We start from the raw sequence: 16,732 nt of genomic DNA on the forward strand, positions 1-16,732 counted from the left end.
ACAATGGCGGTTTTTGTCTTGATTGTGATTTTTTTCTTTTCCTCCCAAACTTGTCTGGCTATTTCTGACCCTTTCCTATGGGTCCCCCTGGAAGGTGCTTTGTGGCAGCTTTGGGCCTTGCTCTGGGCCAATCCCATTTGGCTGGACTTTTGCCCAGAGGGGATGGGTAACTTTGGGTGAATTAATTTAGAAATTATATTCTTTGTCTTTTCTGTATTGTTTACTAATTGTATTAAAGTTCCTTTCCATTAAAAGTGTTATGTTTTGTCTTGATGTGGCAGATGGCAGAACCTGATTTAGAGCAGGCAGATTTTGGGGTTCTGGGGTGCCCCTCTCCCTGCCTGTAACAGTTATAAAAAATTTAAGGGTGAAAATATGGCATTCCTGATAGTAAAGCAGGGGTGGACAGAGCAGCTGCATGTCAGTTAATGTCAAGCTCACCTCGTTATTGTTTGTGTTTTGTTTTCTGTTTTATTACTGAGGGGTGATGGATTATTGGAATATAAAAACTTAGAAAGGAAGATACTGTAAGGACAATTTATAAATCTTTATTAACCCAAATACGGAAGGTTCCAGCAATCTAAGGTGGGGTCAGAAAAGATGATCAGCCAGAGGTGGGAGCAGAGAGGATTATCAAACTTAGAAGACCAATCCATTCTGACACCAAGGCAATAATTTCCACAATAATTCCATCAAGGGACCTTATGAAAGAACGCCCCTTACCCTGACAAAATGCAGCTTTTTTTTCTTTCAGAAGCCTGTGTCTATGCAGACGTCTCTCTTTGCTGTTCTCTTTTCCTCAATAAACTTGATGCGTGCTAATGAAAAGGAACATTACTCAATTATTTGTCAGAGGGATCCAAGAAGCCCCCCTATACTGAGCCCTATCACCTGAATTCCATCAAGGGGTTTTCAATTTTTAGTTTGAACTGAGGCTCCTAATCATTTGTTGGTCCAAATGAACACATTTTACCCTTTTTCAATTTTTAAAATATTTATTGTGCTTAGTCAACAAGCTTCATATAGTTATAGGTAAAAATTTAAAAATGGTGAAAATAATAAGGCACTAATTCAAAGTTCAGACCCTTCCAGCTTTCAATACAAGATGTCTGGGGCCTCTCTCATGGCGCAAGGGGGTAAGTCTCAGCACTATCAAGCTACTGGCAGCCACTGTGGCATGAGTTCCATGCCCAGCCTGGGAGCTGGCCCACATGGTGCAGTAGACCTCTCCAGTCTTGCCCACTGCTAACCTCAGCAGAGTACCTCTGCATCTCTGGCCTACAACCCCATCTTGTATGCATAAATAAATAAAAATTTTACAAAATAAGCAAGTACAAGAGGCCTGAAACTTGTACAAAATTATGGGAAGAAAAAGACAAAATTTTGAATGGAGCAATGACATTTCATAAAACAAAATTTGAAATAACTAATAAAACCTTCCTGTGACTAGTTCATTGCCTTTAGAAAAAGAAATATAGAACATAATAGAATGAAATTCCTGTGTTCCAAGTCAACTTGTCACAGATCGATATAAATCTAGTGCCCTACTGTAACAGGGTGGTCCCCAGGAAAGGGGGAGTTTCCAGGTTTCCTGTCCCACCCAAAGGAGGGTGGAGCTGAACAGGGAGTAAAGAAGCTGCACAGGAGACTGAGGAAAGAAGGAAGCAGGATGGAGCCAGAAGACCTGGAGGAGGCACAGGGAGCTGAAAGACACATGAAGAAACTGTATTTGCCTTTTGGTCGTGGACTGATTGACACACATGTGGGTGAGACCCATGGGTGGGGACAATGGCAGTTTTTGTCTTAATTTTGATTTTGCTCTTTTCCTCCTAGACGTGTCTGGTTGTTTCTGATACTTTTCTGTGGGTCCCCACTGGAAGATGCTTTAGACTTGTGGCAGCTTTAGGGCCATGCTCTAGGCCAATCCTGCTTGGGTTGACTTTTACCCACGAGGGAATGGGTAACTTTGGGTGCTTGATTTAGAAACTATAATCTTTGTCTCTCCTGTATTGTTTACTAAGTGTATTAAAGTTCCTTTTCATTAAAGTCTCATATGTTTTGTGTTGATGTGGTGGATGGCAGAACATATTTAGAGCAAGCAGGTTTGCAGGGTCTGGGGTGCCCCTCTCCCTGGAAGGTGACACTACCAAACAGAACACTTTCATTTTCTGTCTCATCCTAGAACTGAAAACCTGATTATTTCAGTGGAGGTTCCATAATAGACAAGAAATACGGTGATATCAAAATTCATATTGATTCATCTGTGGTAATTCAACAGTGAGCCTATTTCTGGGTAAGCTTGCAAACCATACAAGGTCAGAAGCATCATAAATGAAGAGGGTGCTAAGGCTCAAGGAAAAGAAAGAAAAAACACTGGGGGCCTCCCCAGTGGCTCAGCGGTTGAGTGCTGGGCTGCAAACCTGCCTGCAGCCTCTGCTGCACCAGTTCGATCCCCGGCCACCGGCGAGGGTCCCACATGGCACAGCAGACCTCTCCTGTCTCACCTGCTGTTCCACTCAGCAGTGTATTTCAGTCAGTCTGCCTGTTCTGTTCCCTGCTCTGGCTCTGGTGAATCCTCTCACCCTCCCGCACTTCTGACCATACTCAGTGCTTGCATAAATAAATAAATAAATCTTAAAAAAAAAAACAACACTGGGAATAGCAAGAGTCATATGAGGAACCAAAGAATGCCAACAATATTTAAATCCCATTTTTAAAAAGGGAATTTTATTATTTGCTAAAAAGCTACCCTATAAATGAATTTTGTCAACTGTCAATGAAAGTAAGTCACTAATACATAGCAGACAACTATTGCAATGTCTATCCATGACTTTTATTGTTTTAGACGGGGTGACTTTCAAAGTAGCAATGATAGCAACGAATGTTGTAGTCTCAACCCATTTGAGCAATGTTGAAATGGAATTGTGTACTGACCCACAAAATGGACATCCTCATCAACATTTCCACCCAAGACGTAAAGACACTTGAGTCTTCCCCATTTATCTTAAATTTTTAGATTGTCACCATCTTCAGAGGAAAAATGGGCTATTTACCTATATCTCACTTTGAATTTCCACACCATTATGATGCAGCAAGATCATCGGGTGGGTGTCGCCACCGTGAGTCCTGTCCTCCTTTGTCAGGACTCTCCTAAGAATTGGAGTGAAGTCCACCTGGGCCATGGGTACGTGAAGGTCTGATCACTGTTGTGCTTTGAGTGCTCTGAGCAGAGGACTCAATGGAACAAGGTAAAATGCACCATGGTCCACCCAGGAGCTCGCCCTGCAGCTGTGTCCATCACACTATGGGTCCCGCTGGAGCTGGTCGCTGCCTGTGACGGAAGCTGCACAGACTCTCTGAGCACGTTCATCCTCCCCGTAGCCAGAAGCTCTGCCCTGGGGGTGCAACAACCACACCATCTCCTCACTGGCCACGAGGGATTAGCGCCTGCCTGGCAGTGTCATTGCAGGCATCGAGGCCCCTGACAGTTGAAAGAGAGGTGGGTAGGGCTGCTCCAGCACTTCCCCCTGCCCAAGAAGATGCCAGGTCTGTGCTTCCACCTACACTGAATAAGGAGAGAGAGGAGCTGACTGGCAGGGGCACCAAGACTACCCCCTCTGCTGAAATGGAAGGTTCTAGGCTCAGGCAGGCCCAGGGGGTGTAGGTTTTTCTTTTTGTGACTCCAATACCTGAGCCACAGTTTCCTCATCTGTACGAAGGAAAGTATCTCCTCAACCCTAGAGGTGGACACGACCCCTTCACCTGTTGTTGCTGAGCGCCCACTGTCTGCTAGATGCCTAGGACACGAGCTGAGCCGAGCCCACAGCTCAGGACATCCTCACGAGCAATCAGGGACACAGGGAACTTCAACAGATACACAAGAATTGTGACGGGAAGTTTGAGATGCCACAATCTTCCCTGGAAGGGGCACCTGACACGCTCCTGGCCAAGGGGGCATCATGCAGGGCTCTAGCAGAATGACCCTTGAAGTGGACTTGGTCAGGTGAATGGGGTGGGGGAGAGAGAAGGAGGCTGTCAGAGAAGGGCCACGGGCCTGAGACAGCAGGAGCAGATGGCAAGACTCTCATAAGCTTGTCTGGAGGCTTGGACTTTAGCCTGAGTGAAGACATGGGAGTCACTGAAGAGCTCTTTGAGGCGGTAAATAAATGACATGATCCAACAGGTTTTGTTGTGAGGGCAGCGAGGACCAAGGGAAGGACTGCAGACAGCCCTTGGGAAACATCTGGTTCCTCCCTTTCCTCTCCCCAGCCAGGTAAAGATAGGAGGATGTGAACCAACCCACCCAGGACAACAGCGATGTGCCCTTGCTCTCCAGGTAAATTCAGACCCCAGGCCCAGCTTCAGAAAGGACCAGCCACGGATCAGTGGGTCTGGCCCTGCCTTGTCCAGGAGCAGGTGATCAGCCCACAATCAAGGATTGTGGATTTTACGGACACATGTGACCAGAGACATGGTTCTATCCTTATTAACAACTTCATGTTTTCCAGTTTCATGTTTTGAATTTCATGACTTAATTCCCGACCTTGATTCCCTTATAAAGCACACTGGCACTATCCTGCAATTAAGTCACTAGAGCGCAACGTTTTCTCAGGTGGCATCATGAAGCAGAAAGGTGGAAGAATATCCTAATATTATACTATCAATAACTTGTCGTCTATTATATGATAAAACACCTTTGCCTTTCAATCTGGAATATTCCTTCTTCATCTCTAGAGAACAGACCTACTTTGCTTTTTAGAAATTATAGAAAATAGGGCCTCCCCTGGTGGCGCAGTGGTTGAGCGCCGGGCTGCAAAGCTACCCGCAGCCTCTGCAGCACTGGTTCAATCTCAGCCGCTGGCGAGGGTCCCAGATGGCACGACAGACCTCTCCTGTCTCGCCCACTGCTCCCCTCGGCAGTGTATTTTTGTCAGTCTGCCTGTTCTGTTCCCCACTCTGGCTCTGGTGAATTCTCTCATCCTCCCGCACTTCTGACTGTACCCAGTGCTTGTATAAATAAATAAATAAATCATTTTTAAAAAACAAAAAAAGAAATTATAGAAATGACACCTATGTTTTTTATTAATACTCTGTTTTATGAATGTTCCATAATTGGAAAAGAGTAGCATACCTAGGTGGGACTTCCTATTTGTATGCAATTGGCAGATTCAATCCAATTCCAATAAAAATTACAATGGTGTTCTTCAATGAAATGGAGCCAATACTGTTCAAATTCATATGGGATCACAAAACCTCTAGTAGTGAACATTCTTCTGACTAAAAGGGGGGAAGAATGGAGGTATTACACTCACAGACATCAAACAATACTGTTAGGGGGAAAGGATGTCCTGAGCAAACTCCATACAGGTTTTGTGGACTCCACCCCCACTCCAGACCAAAGCCATCAAGATGCTGGGAATGAAAAATCCCATCATCACCAGAGGGCGGATTGCTGGGACCTGAGAGTGGAGTTAAGCAGCCAGGTTTGGTATAAAACCAGACATGTGGGCCTTGGCTCTCTCTCTCTTAGCCTCATAGGTCTTGGCTTTTCACTAGCTCTCAGTGTGCCATTGGGATTCCAGGTCAATGGAACTGGTAGGACACATTCACGAATTTTCTCTCTCTTTTTGTAAATAAGCCTTTTATTAACCTTGTGTGTGTGCCTGCAGTTGAGTATTAATAAGTCCATTTTAAGCACGCAGGTGAGGAACCACAGGCAACCCATTTCATGTTGGGGTTGCCAGTAACAATATTACAAAGCTATTATAATAACAACATTATTGGAACAAAAACAGACACAGAGACCAATGGAATCTAATTTAAAGCCCAGAAATAAAACCACACTTCCATGACACAGGAGCAAGGAATAAACATTGGAACAAGAATAGCCTCTTCAATAAATGGTGCCGGAAAACTGGATTGCAACATGCAAAATAATGAAACTAGACCACTATCTCACACCATGCACAAACCAACTCAAGTCGATGAAAGACTTGAATGTGAAACCTGGCATCATAGACTATATAGAAGGGGACATAGGCAAACACTCAATGACACAATCCTCAGAAACATCTTTGAGGATTCTTCTCCAGAAGCAAGGAAAACAAAGGAGAATGTAAACAGTTAGGGACACATAAACTTAAAGATCTTCAGAACAGCAAGAGACAGTGATCAAAACAAAGAGACACCCCACTGAATGGGAGAAAATATTTGCAAACCATATGACATATAAGGGACTGATATCAAAGATTTACAAAGAGCTTACACAACTCAAAACAAACAAACAACCCAGTCCAAAAAGGGGCAGAAGTCAAAAGACACTTCTCCAAAGAAGAAATGCAAATGACCAACAGGCACAGAAAAAAGGTTCAGCATCACTAATATCAAGGAAATGCCTATCAAAACCACATAGATGCCATCTCACTCCAGCAAGAATGCTCTACATTAAAAAAAAAACTGGAAACAACAAATGCTGAAGAAGCAGTGGAGAAAAAGGAGCCTCTGACACTGCCGGTGGGCGCGCAAACTGGTCCAGCCACTATGGGCAGCTGTGTGGAGGGTCCTCAGAACACTGAAAATGGGTCTACACATGTCAGGGCCCAGACCTGAACATCCGGGTTCTTGCCTGAAGCAGGTTCTGAATGTTAGCTCGAGTGAAGGTTTCAAGTTTCCTATTGTGACGACTGAACCTTTCCCCCTGCTTGCTACTTGTGGCTTCTTTGCATTGGTGGTCTCTCCTTGTTAGAGATAACGAGAGACCTCCTCCTCTGAACCCTATATAACATTGTACACATTCCTGAATAAATGAGACTGGCGATGATCCTGGCTTTGTCTCCACTCCTCGCGTACCCCTATCCTATACCAAGCCCCTGCTTCCTCCCCCAGGTGCTGCGTTGATCTGCCCAGCTGGCCCGGACATACACATGATCCGGTGTTCCACTCCTAGGAATCCACCAAAGGGACAAAAAAAAACCCAGGAAACCCGAACTGCTGTGTTCATTGCATCCCTATTTATAATAGCCGTGACATGGAAACAACTCAAATGCCAGAAAACGGATGAATGGATCAAAACGTTGTGGTACAGTTACACCACGGAATATTGCTCAGCAATCAAAAAAGACACATTCATGCCACTGGTGGCGATATAGATGGAGCTGCAAGGGATGATGCTACCACAATAAGGCAGGAGAAAGATAAATATCAGGTGGTTTCACTTACATGCGAAAATAGAGAAACTGAAAAAAAGTAGAGAAAAAGACAACCCTAGCAGGATGACCAAGACCCGAGGCACCCAGCGGGGAGGGGGAGGGAGGGGGGTGAACAGAGGGTAGGGAAGGGCACAAGGGATTATGGTGATGGGGCACGGGGGCTATTTTGGTGGGAGCACCATGGGGACCACCCCTGAGGGGAGACACCAATAACTAAAAAAATGAACAACGATGCAAGAAAAGAAAAAAAAAAGAGAGATGGTCTTTAAGGACAGGGAAGACCCTAAGACAATATAAATCAATAAATGCTCTAAAGGGGGTCTCACCTGAGCACTGCTGGAGGCACTGCTGAGGCATCCCCTCATCAGTTGTTCTAGATCTCAAGGAATTGTCTCTGGCCTGTGCAGCAAGTCAGCCTGCTGTGTGTGAATAATTAGAAAAATGCTATTTTTATTTTTAAAGATTTATTTATTTATACAAGAACCGGGGTACCGGCCAGAGGTGCGGGGGTGAGAGGAGTCACCAGAGACAGAGTGGGGAGCAGAACTGGCGGATGGATTGAAATCCAGGGCTGAGGGGGGCAGCGGAGAGACGGGGGGTCTGCTGCCCCCTGAGGGCTGCTCCTGACCTGCGGGGGTGGACTCGTCTCCTGCAGGGGCTGGCCAGAGCTGGGGATCTCCATCTGTACCCCCCTGCCCCCCAGGAAGCCCATGAATATGACCTGAAATGGTCCCCAGTTCTCACCCGGAAGCTGAGCACGATCTGAGCTGTAGGAGAGACGGCCATGGGGATCACGATGGCGAGACCTCGCTCAGGGCAGCGACCTCCTGCCCCAGGATGGTGCGGGGGCTCCTGACCCCAGCTACCCCTGCACGGGCAGCAGCTGCCGGCACCGTCCCGGTGCCCCCGGGCGCCCCCCACCCCCAGCCAGGGCCTCTCTACCCGCCGACCCTCAGCAGAGGCAGTGCCGCTCAAGGCCCCGCCCCTCCCGGAACCCTGGATATCCAGTTGCTTCATCTCCAGAACTACCCAAACCCTCTGAGCACGCCCTGGTCCTGGCCACACTCGCCGGGGGCTAGGGGGTCACTTGCACCCTCCGCTCGCAATAACACCCACAGAAGCAGCTTGGGCGAGGGCGAGGTCACTTGTCAGGGAGGCTACCCCAATCTAGCCACCGGCAGTGACCGCGCCCACAGCCAGGAAATGCAAATAGGCCCCCCGCAGTCACCTCAACGCACCCAAGCCCCGGACAACCCGCATCCCTGATGGGGAAAAGCCCGCACCTGCCCCAGCTGACCTGAGAAACCCCAGGTTCAGCCTCCAGGTGAGCCAGGCCCCACCCACCCACTGTGAAGGCACAAAAGTGACAATTTCAGAACCATGGGTAGGGGCCGCCAGAAACCCCCTAGACCCTCTACTCCCTGTCTTCTCAGTATGTGCTTCACAACATGTCATTATTCCCCAGATGTTTCTCAACACTCCTTACTGCAAGTAATACTGCAGTATTTCTCCTCAGATTTTTCTCCACAGAGGCCTGTCTTCTCGCCAGAATCTGCTTCCAAGGGTGTCACTTCTCAGATATTTCTCCTCAACACTCCTTACTACAGTATTTGCTCTCAGATTTTCTCTCAGAGGTGTGTCTTCTCAGAACCTGCTTCCCAACGGGTCATTTCTCCTCAGATATTTCTCCTCAACACTCCTTACTGCAGTATTACGACTCAGATTTTCTCCTCAGAGGCCTGTCTTCTTCTCAGAATCTGCTTCCCAACATGTCATTTATCGTCCGATATCTCCTCTACACTCCTAACTACAGTGTTTCTCCTCAGTTTTTTTCTCCTCAGAGACCTGTCTCTGTCTTCGCAGTATTTGCTTCACAACGTGTTATTACTCCTCAGACACTTCTCCTCAATAATCACTGCAGTATTTCTCGCCAGATTTTTCTCCACTAGGCCTGTCTTCTCCTCAGAATCTGCTTCCCAGGGGCTAATTTCTCCTCAGATATTCTCCTCAACACGCCTTACTGCAGTAGTTCTCCTCAGATTTGTCTCCTCAGAGGCCTGTCTTCTCCTCAGAATCTGCTTCCCAGGGGGTCATTTCTCCTCAGATACTTCTCAACAAGAATTACTACAATACTTCTCCTCAAATTTTTCTCCTCAGAGGCCTGTCTTCTCCACAGAATCTGCTTCCCAGGGGCTCATTACTCCTCAGATATTCTCCTCAACATGCCTTACTGCAGTATATCTCCTCAGATTTTTCTCCTCAGAGGCCTGTCTTCTCCTCAGAATCTGCTTCCCAGGGGGTCATTTCTCCTCAGATATTTCTCCTCAACAAGAATTACTGCAGTAGTGCTCCTCAGATTTGTCTCCTCAGAGGCCTGTCTTCTCCTAGAATCTGCTTCCCAGGGGGTCATTTCTCCTCAGATATTTCTCCTCAACAAGAATTACTCAGTACTTCTCCTCAAATTTTTCTCCTCAGAGGCCTGTCTTCTCCGCAGAATCTGCTTCCCAGGGGGTCATTTCTCCTCAGATATTTCTCCTCAACACGCTTTACTGCAGTAGTTCTCCTCAGATTTGTCTCCTCAGAGGCCTGTCTTCTCCTCAGAATCTGCTTCCCAGGGGGTCATTTCTCCTCAGATATTTCTCAACAAGAATTACTACAGTACTTCTCCTCAAATTTTTCTCCTCAGAGGCCTGTCTTCTCCTCAGAATCTGCTTCCCAGGGGCTCATTTCTCCTCAGATATTCTCCTCAACACGCCTTACTGCAGTATATCTCCTCAGATTTGTCTCCTCAGAGGCCTCTCTTCTCCTCAGAATCTGCTTCCCCCGGGGTCATTTCTCCTCAGATATTTCTCCTCAACAAGAATTACTGCAGTAGTTCTCAAATTTTTATCCTTGGAGGCCTGTCTTCTCCTCAGAATCTGCTTCCCAGGGCTCATTTCTCCTCAGATAGTTCTCCTCAACACGCCTTACTGCAGTAGTTCTCCTCAGATTTTTCTCCTCAGAGGCCTGTCTTCTCCTCAGAATCTGCTTCCCAGGGGCTCATTTCTCCTCAGATATATCTCCTCAACATGCCTTACTGCAGTAGTTCTCCTCAGATTTTTCTCCTCAGAGGCCTGTCTTCTCCTAGAATATGCTTGCCAGGGGGTCATTTCTCCTCAGATATTTCTCCTCAACAAGAATTACTACAGTACTTCTCCTCAAATTTTTCTCCTCGGAGGCCTTTCTTCTCCTCAGAATCTGCTTCCCAGGGGGTCATTTCTACTCAGATATTTCTCCTCTACAAAAATTACTGCAGTAGTTCTACTCAGATTTTTCTCCTCAATAAAAATTACTGCAGTATTTCTCCTCAGATTTTTCTCCTCAGAGGCCTGTCTTCTCCTCAGAATCTGCTTCCCAGGGGGTCATTTCTCCTCAGATATTTCTCCTCAACAAGAATTACTACAGTACTTCTCCTCAAATTTTTCTCCTCGGAGGCCTGTCTTCTCCTCAGAATCTGCTTCCCAGGGGGTCATTTCTCCTCAGATATTTCTCCTCAACACGCCTTACTGCAGTAGTTCTCCTCAGATTTGTCTCCTCAGAGGCCTGTCTTCTCCTCAGAATCTGCTTCCCAGGGGCTCATTTCTCCTCAGATATTTCTCCTCAACAAGAATTACTGCAGTAGTTCTCCTCAGATTTGTCTCCTCAGAGGCCTGTCTTCTCCTCAGAATCTGCTTCCCAGGGGGTCATTTCTCCTCAGATATTTCCCCTCAACAAGAATTACTGCAGTAGTTCTCCTCAGATTTGTCTCCTCAGAGGCCTGTCTTCTCCTCAGAATCTGCTTCCCAGGGCGTCATTTCTCCTCAGATATTTCTCCTCAACACTCCTTACTGCAGTAGTTCTTCTCAGATTTTCTCCTCAGAGGCCTGTCTTCTCCTCAGAATCTGCTTCCCAGGGGGTCATTTCTACTCAGATATTTCTCCTCTACAAAAATTACTGTAGTTCTACTCAGATTTTTCTCCTCAATAAAAATTACTGCAGTATTTCTCCTCAGATTTTTCTCCTCAGAGGCCTGTCTTCCCCTTAGAATCTGCTTCCCAGGGGGTCATTTCTCCTCAGATATTTCTCCTCAACAAGAATTACTTCAGTAGTTCTCCTCAGATTTGTCTCCTCAGAGGCCTGTCTTCTCCTCAGAATCTGCTTCCCAGGGGGTCATTTCTCCTCAGATATTTCTCCTCAACACGCCTTACTGCAGTAGTTCTCCTCAGATTTGTCTCCTCAGAGGCCTGTCTTCTCCTCAGAATCTGCTTCCCAGGGGGTCATTTTTCCTCAGATATTTCTCAACAAGAATTACTACAGTACTTCTCAAATTTTTCTCCTCAGAGGCCTGTCTTCTCCTCAGAATCTGCTTCCCAGGGGCTCATTTCTCCTCAGATATTCTCCTCAACACGACTTACTGCAGTATATCTCCTCAGATTTGTCTCCTCAGAGGCCTGTCTTCTCCTCAGAATCTGCTTCCCCCGGGGTCATTTCTCCTCAGATATTTCTCCTCAACACTCCTTACTGCAGTAGTTCTCCTCAAATTTTTATCCTTGGAGGCCTGTCTTCTCCTCAGAATCTGCTTCCCAGGGCTCATTTCTCCTCAGATATTTCTCCTCAACACGCCTTACTGCAGTAGTTCTCCTCAGATTTGTCTCCTCAGAGGCCTGTCTTCTCCTCAGAATCTGCTTCCCAGGGGGTCATTTCTCCTCAGATATTTCTCAACAAGAATTACTACAGTACTTCTCCTCAAATTTTTCTCATCAGAGGCCTGTCTTCTCCTCAGAATCTGCTTCCCAGGGGCTCATTTCTCCTCAGATATTTCTCCTCAACAAGAATTACTACAGTACTTCTCAAATTTTTCTCCTCAAAGGCCTGTCTTCTCCTCAGAATCTGCTTCCCAGGGGCTCATTTCTCCTCAGATATATCTCCTCAACATGCCTTACTGCAGTAGTTCTCCTCAGATTTTTCTCCTCAGAGGCCTGTCTTCTCCTAGAATATGCTTCCCAGGGGGTCATTTCTCCTCAGATATTTCTCCTCAACAAGAATTACTACAGTACTTCTCCTCAAATTTTTCTCCTCAAAGGCCTGTCTTCTCCTCAGAATCTGCTTCCCAGGGGGTCATTTCTACTCAGATATTTCTCCTCAACAAGATTTACTGCAGTACTTCTCCTCAAATTTTTCTCCTCAGAGGCCTGTCTTCTCCTCAGCTCCTCTCCTTAGATCCTCCCATCGGCTCCTCCCCTCAGATCCTCCCCTCAGATCCTCCCTCGGCCCCTCCCTCGGCTCCTCCCTTCAGATCCTCCCCTCGGATCCTCCCCTCGGATCCTCCCCGGCCCCTCCCCTCGGCCCCTCCCTCGGATCCTCCCCTGGCCCCTCCCCTCGGATCCTCCCCTCGGCCCCTCCCCTCGGCCCCTCCCCTCAGATCCTCCCCTCGGATCCTCCCCTCGGCCCCTCCCCTCAGATCCTCCCTCGGATCCTCCCCTCGGCCCCTCCCCTCGGCTCCTCCCCTCAGATCCTCCCCTCGGCCCCTCCCCTCGGATCCTCCCCTCGGATCCTCCCCTGGCCCTCCCCTCGGATCCTCCCCTCGGCCCCTCCCTCGGCCCTCCCCTCGGCTCCTTCCCTCGGCCCCCCCTCGGCTCCTCTCCTTAGATCCTCCCATCGGCTCCTCCCCTCGGATCCTCCCTCAGATCCTCCCCTCGGCCCCTCCCCTCGGCCCCTCCCCTCGGATCCTCCCCTCGACTACTCCCCTCCTTCCCTCCCCCTCAGCTCCTCCCCTCAGATCCTCCCCTCAGATCCTCCCCTCGGCCCCTCCCCTCGGCTCCTCCCTTCAGATCCTCCCCTCGGATCCTCCCCTCGGATCCTCCCCTCGGCCCCTCCCCTCGGCCCCTCCCCTCGGCTCCTTCCCTCGGCCCCTCCCCTGGCCCTCGGATCCTCTCCTAAGATCCTCCCGTCGGCTCCTCCCCTCAGCTCCTCCCTCGGCCCCTCCCCTCGGATCCTCCCCTCAGCTCCTCCCCTCGGCTCCTCCCTCGGCCCCTCCCCTCAGATCCTCCCCTCAGATCCTCCCCTCGGCCCCTCCCCTCGGCCCCTCCCCTCGGATCCTCCCCTCGGCCCCTCCCCTCGGATCCTCCCCTCAGCTCCTCCCCTCGGCCCTCCCCTCGGCCCCTCCCCTCGGATCCTCCCCTCGGCCCTCCCCTCGGATCCTCCCCTCGGCTCCTCCCCTCGGCTCCTCCCTCAGCTCCTCCCCTCGGATCCTCCCCTCGGCCCACCTCGGATCCTCTCCTAAGATCCTCCCGTCGGCTCCTCCCCTCAGCTCCTCCCCTCAGCTCCTCCCCTCGGCCCTCCCCTCGGATCCTCCCTCAGCTCCTCCCCTCGCCCCTCCCCTCGGATCCTCCCCTCAGCTCCCCTCGGCCCTCCCCTCGGCCCCTCCCCTCAGATCCTCCCTCGGCCCCTCCCCTCGGATCTTCCCCTCGGCCCCTCCCCTCGGCCCTCCCCTCGGCCCCTCCCCTCGGATCCTCCCCTCAGCTCCTCCCCTCGGCCCCTCCCCTCGGATCCTCCCTCAGATCCTCCCCTCGGCCCCTCCCCTCGGATCCTCCCCTTGGCCCTCCCCTCGGCCCTCCCCTCAGATCCCCCCTCCGCCCCTCCCTCAGATCCTCCCCTCGGCTCCTCCCTCAGATCCTCCCCTCGGCTCCCCCCTCCGCCCCTGCTCGGGCGCCGCGGGAGACGGCGGGGAGGCGGGGAGGCCGGGGAGGACTCCGGGAGGGAGGGGCTGCCGTGCGCGGGGAGGGGCCCCTGCGCGCGGCGGACGGGCCTCCCGCCGGGGGCTGCGCGGCGGCGCCGGGGCCCGCGGGACGAGGCGCCCGCGGACGAGGGGAGGAGATGTTTTGCTTTGCTAATTAACGCGCCGCGAAGGAAACGCCTGGCGAGCGTGAGCGGCGAAGGCGCGTGAACGCGTCACTGCCCGAAGCGCGGCGCGGGGGACGCGCCAGGGAGACGCGCCGTCGCGGCCGGGGCGCAGCCGAGCCCGGACCAGACGGGCCGAGACGCCGGGGCCGCGAGGGCGGGGCTGGCGCGCGGCGGCTCCTCCGCGCCCGCAGAGCCGGACGAGCGGCCGGGGAGCGGCCCGCGGGAGGCGCCGCCGGTGGCCGGAGCTTTGCGGGCAGCGCAGAGGCGGGCCGGGGAGCCCCGTGCCGGCCCCTCCTTCCCGGGCCTCAGGGGGCGCGGGGCGCTTCGCGGCGCCCGGGGCAGCCCGCAGGCCTCGGACACCGCGGGGGGCAGCGCCCGCCCCGCCGCGCCCCCCCCGCCCTCGGGCCGCCCCGCCCCCCGCCGCCGCCAGGGGGCGCCGCGCCCCGCGACGGGCCTTTCCTCGCCCCGACTCCCCCGGGGCGGCCCCGGCCCGCGCGGCCTCGCGGGACTTCTCGCCTCGGGGACCAGCGGGGCGAGAAGCGCAGGAGGCCGCACGGGCGGAGCCGGCGGGGGCGGAGCGTCCCGCTGCCGGGGTCGGGCCACAGCGGGCAGGAGCGGCTGGGGGAGCGGGAGGCCGCCCTCGCCCGCCCCGCCCGGCCCCCCGGCCCCCCAAGCCGCGGGAGGAGGAGGGGAACCCACGAGGGGAACCCACGAGGGGAACCCACGAGGGGAACCCACGAGGGCCGGAGGGCGGCGATGAGCCGGGAGGCTCTGGGCGGCCCAGAGCGAGGCAGGGGGCGCGGAGCAGGGCGGGCCGGCCGGGGGTCGGCGTGCGGAGGCCCGAGGACCGCGGAGGAGCGGCACCCCGGACCCCGCGCTGCGCCCCGGCACCGCGTCTGTCCCCACCGCCTCCTGCGGCGCCGGGAGCCGAGAACGCGCGCCACGGAGAGCGTCGCTCGGTGTTTGGGAAATGACTTTGAAACGAAGAAAACGCTGCGCTTGCGAAGACGCCCCGGCCCTGCATTACTTACAGGAACAGACGCCGGGAAACCATCTCCGTGGAAACCCAGAGGACCGGCCAGTGCCGTCCCAGACACGCAAACGGCCACCGCGATCGGGGGAGTAACGGGCGCGCGCAGCTCCTGAGGCCGTGCTCTTCCAGCTCCAACAGACACATGCATGAAATGATCTCGCGGCCCTACCAGAGAAGGTCCAATGACCGGGCACCGGTGGAATACTACACGGCAGAGAAAACACGCGCCTCTGGCTACAGCCAACCCTGTGGATCGCCTCGCCCGCGCGTTGCTGGGTGAAAGAGCCTAGATAGAAAATGAACATATGAATTATTTAAATTTTAAACACCAGACAAAATAAAAAGCGTGTTTTTACTATACATTCAATAATACATGATCGTGTGGGGATGTGTCTTGGGGAGCAAGGGAAACGGTGATTGAGGGGGTCCCCTATCGGTGCAGACTCAGAGAATCGGAGGACGGTATGGGATTTTATGTTTCTTCATCCAGGGAAGGGGAGTTCATTTTGTGATTCTTAAACTGTACATGTATCCTACCTGCCCTGATACACGGGTGGTGCAGTTCACGATTCAAGGTATTGGAAATGACGAGGGTGAAAGTCAGCAAACTCATAAAAGCATTTCTCTTTGGATGAAAAATCATAGCTGACCCTTGATCACTTTGGTTTTTTGCTACCGCTCATGTTTTCTAGAAGGTACACAGCTCTCTCTTAGGATCGGAACCAGTCCACTACAGCGGACGAACACATCATCAGCGCACTCACTTCCCCATCCTTGGCAGGGGGAAAGGAACCGGTAACACGATTTTTAAACTAAATCATTCCATTGTGGTCATACAAGAACTTTGAATAAGGATGAAAATGTGGCCTCCCTGCTAGTCAGGCAGGCGTGGGCAGAGCGGCTTCATTTGGAGAGAGTGTCAAGCTCACCTCAATTACTTTGGTGAAAGGGTTTGTGTTTCTGGCCTGAACCTAGACTCCTGCTCGTCTGTAAATACCAATAAACACATTTTGCCATTTTTTTAATTTCTAAAATTTTAAGTTTATTCTGTTTTATGCAGAAGTTTCATACTGATTTGATTTGTTTAAAAAAAGTAAAATAAGACACTCATCCAAAGTCTACACCCATTCAGCTTTCGAATACAAGAGTTCTGAAAGTTGTACACGTACATGCTGGAGCCATGATATTTCATAACACAAAATTTGAAATGACTGAAAGATCCTTGCTCTGACTAGTTCATTGCCTTTACCAAAACACAAACCACAAAAAAGAATAGGACAGAATATGGGCCTCCCTGCTGGCACAAGGGATTAAGCACGGAGCTAGGAAGCTGTCCCCAGCCTCTGCAGCACGAGCTCGATCCCTGGCCGGCCAGGGAGCAACCCACAAGGCGCAGCAGACCTCTCCTGTCTTGCCCACTGCTCCCCTCAGCAGTGTAGTTCAGTCAGTCTGCGTGTTCTGCTCCCCACTCTCTGGTGAATCCTCTCACCCCCTGCATTGCTGGCCTGTACCCCAGCTTCAGTATGCATAAATAAATAAATAAATAAATAAATAAATAAATAAATAAATA

General features: G+C 51.4%; 1 long non-coding RNA gene across 3 annotated transcripts; it reads right to left on the minus strand.

The window, feature by feature from the left end:
- Window positions 1–545: 545 nt before the first annotated feature.
- On the minus strand, window positions 546–15,251 carry LOC129144881 (uncharacterized). Of its 3 annotated transcripts, none has more exons than XR_008549674.1 (3): window positions 15,161–15,251; window positions 7,535–7,627; window positions 546–818 (listed from the first exon to the last, which is right to left on the minus strand). It is a non-coding gene; the product is annotated as an uncharacterized LOC129144881 (long non-coding RNA). The 3 variants fall into 3 exon arrangements; XR_008549676.1 differs by lacking the exon at window positions 546–818 and adding an exon at window positions 1,505–1,703; XR_008549675.1 differs by lacking the exon at window positions 546–818 and adding an exon at window positions 5,204–5,277.
- Between the last annotated feature and the right edge of the window lie 1,481 nt (window positions 15,252–16,732).

This window comes from Talpa occidentalis, unplaced genomic scaffold, assembly GCF_014898055.3.
Source record: "Talpa occidentalis isolate TD23 unplaced genomic scaffold, MPIMG_talOcc4v2.1 talOcc4.7, whole genome shotgun sequence".
In the NCBI taxonomy this organism is placed as follows: domain Eukaryota; kingdom Metazoa; phylum Chordata; class Mammalia; order Eulipotyphla; family Talpidae; genus Talpa; species Talpa occidentalis.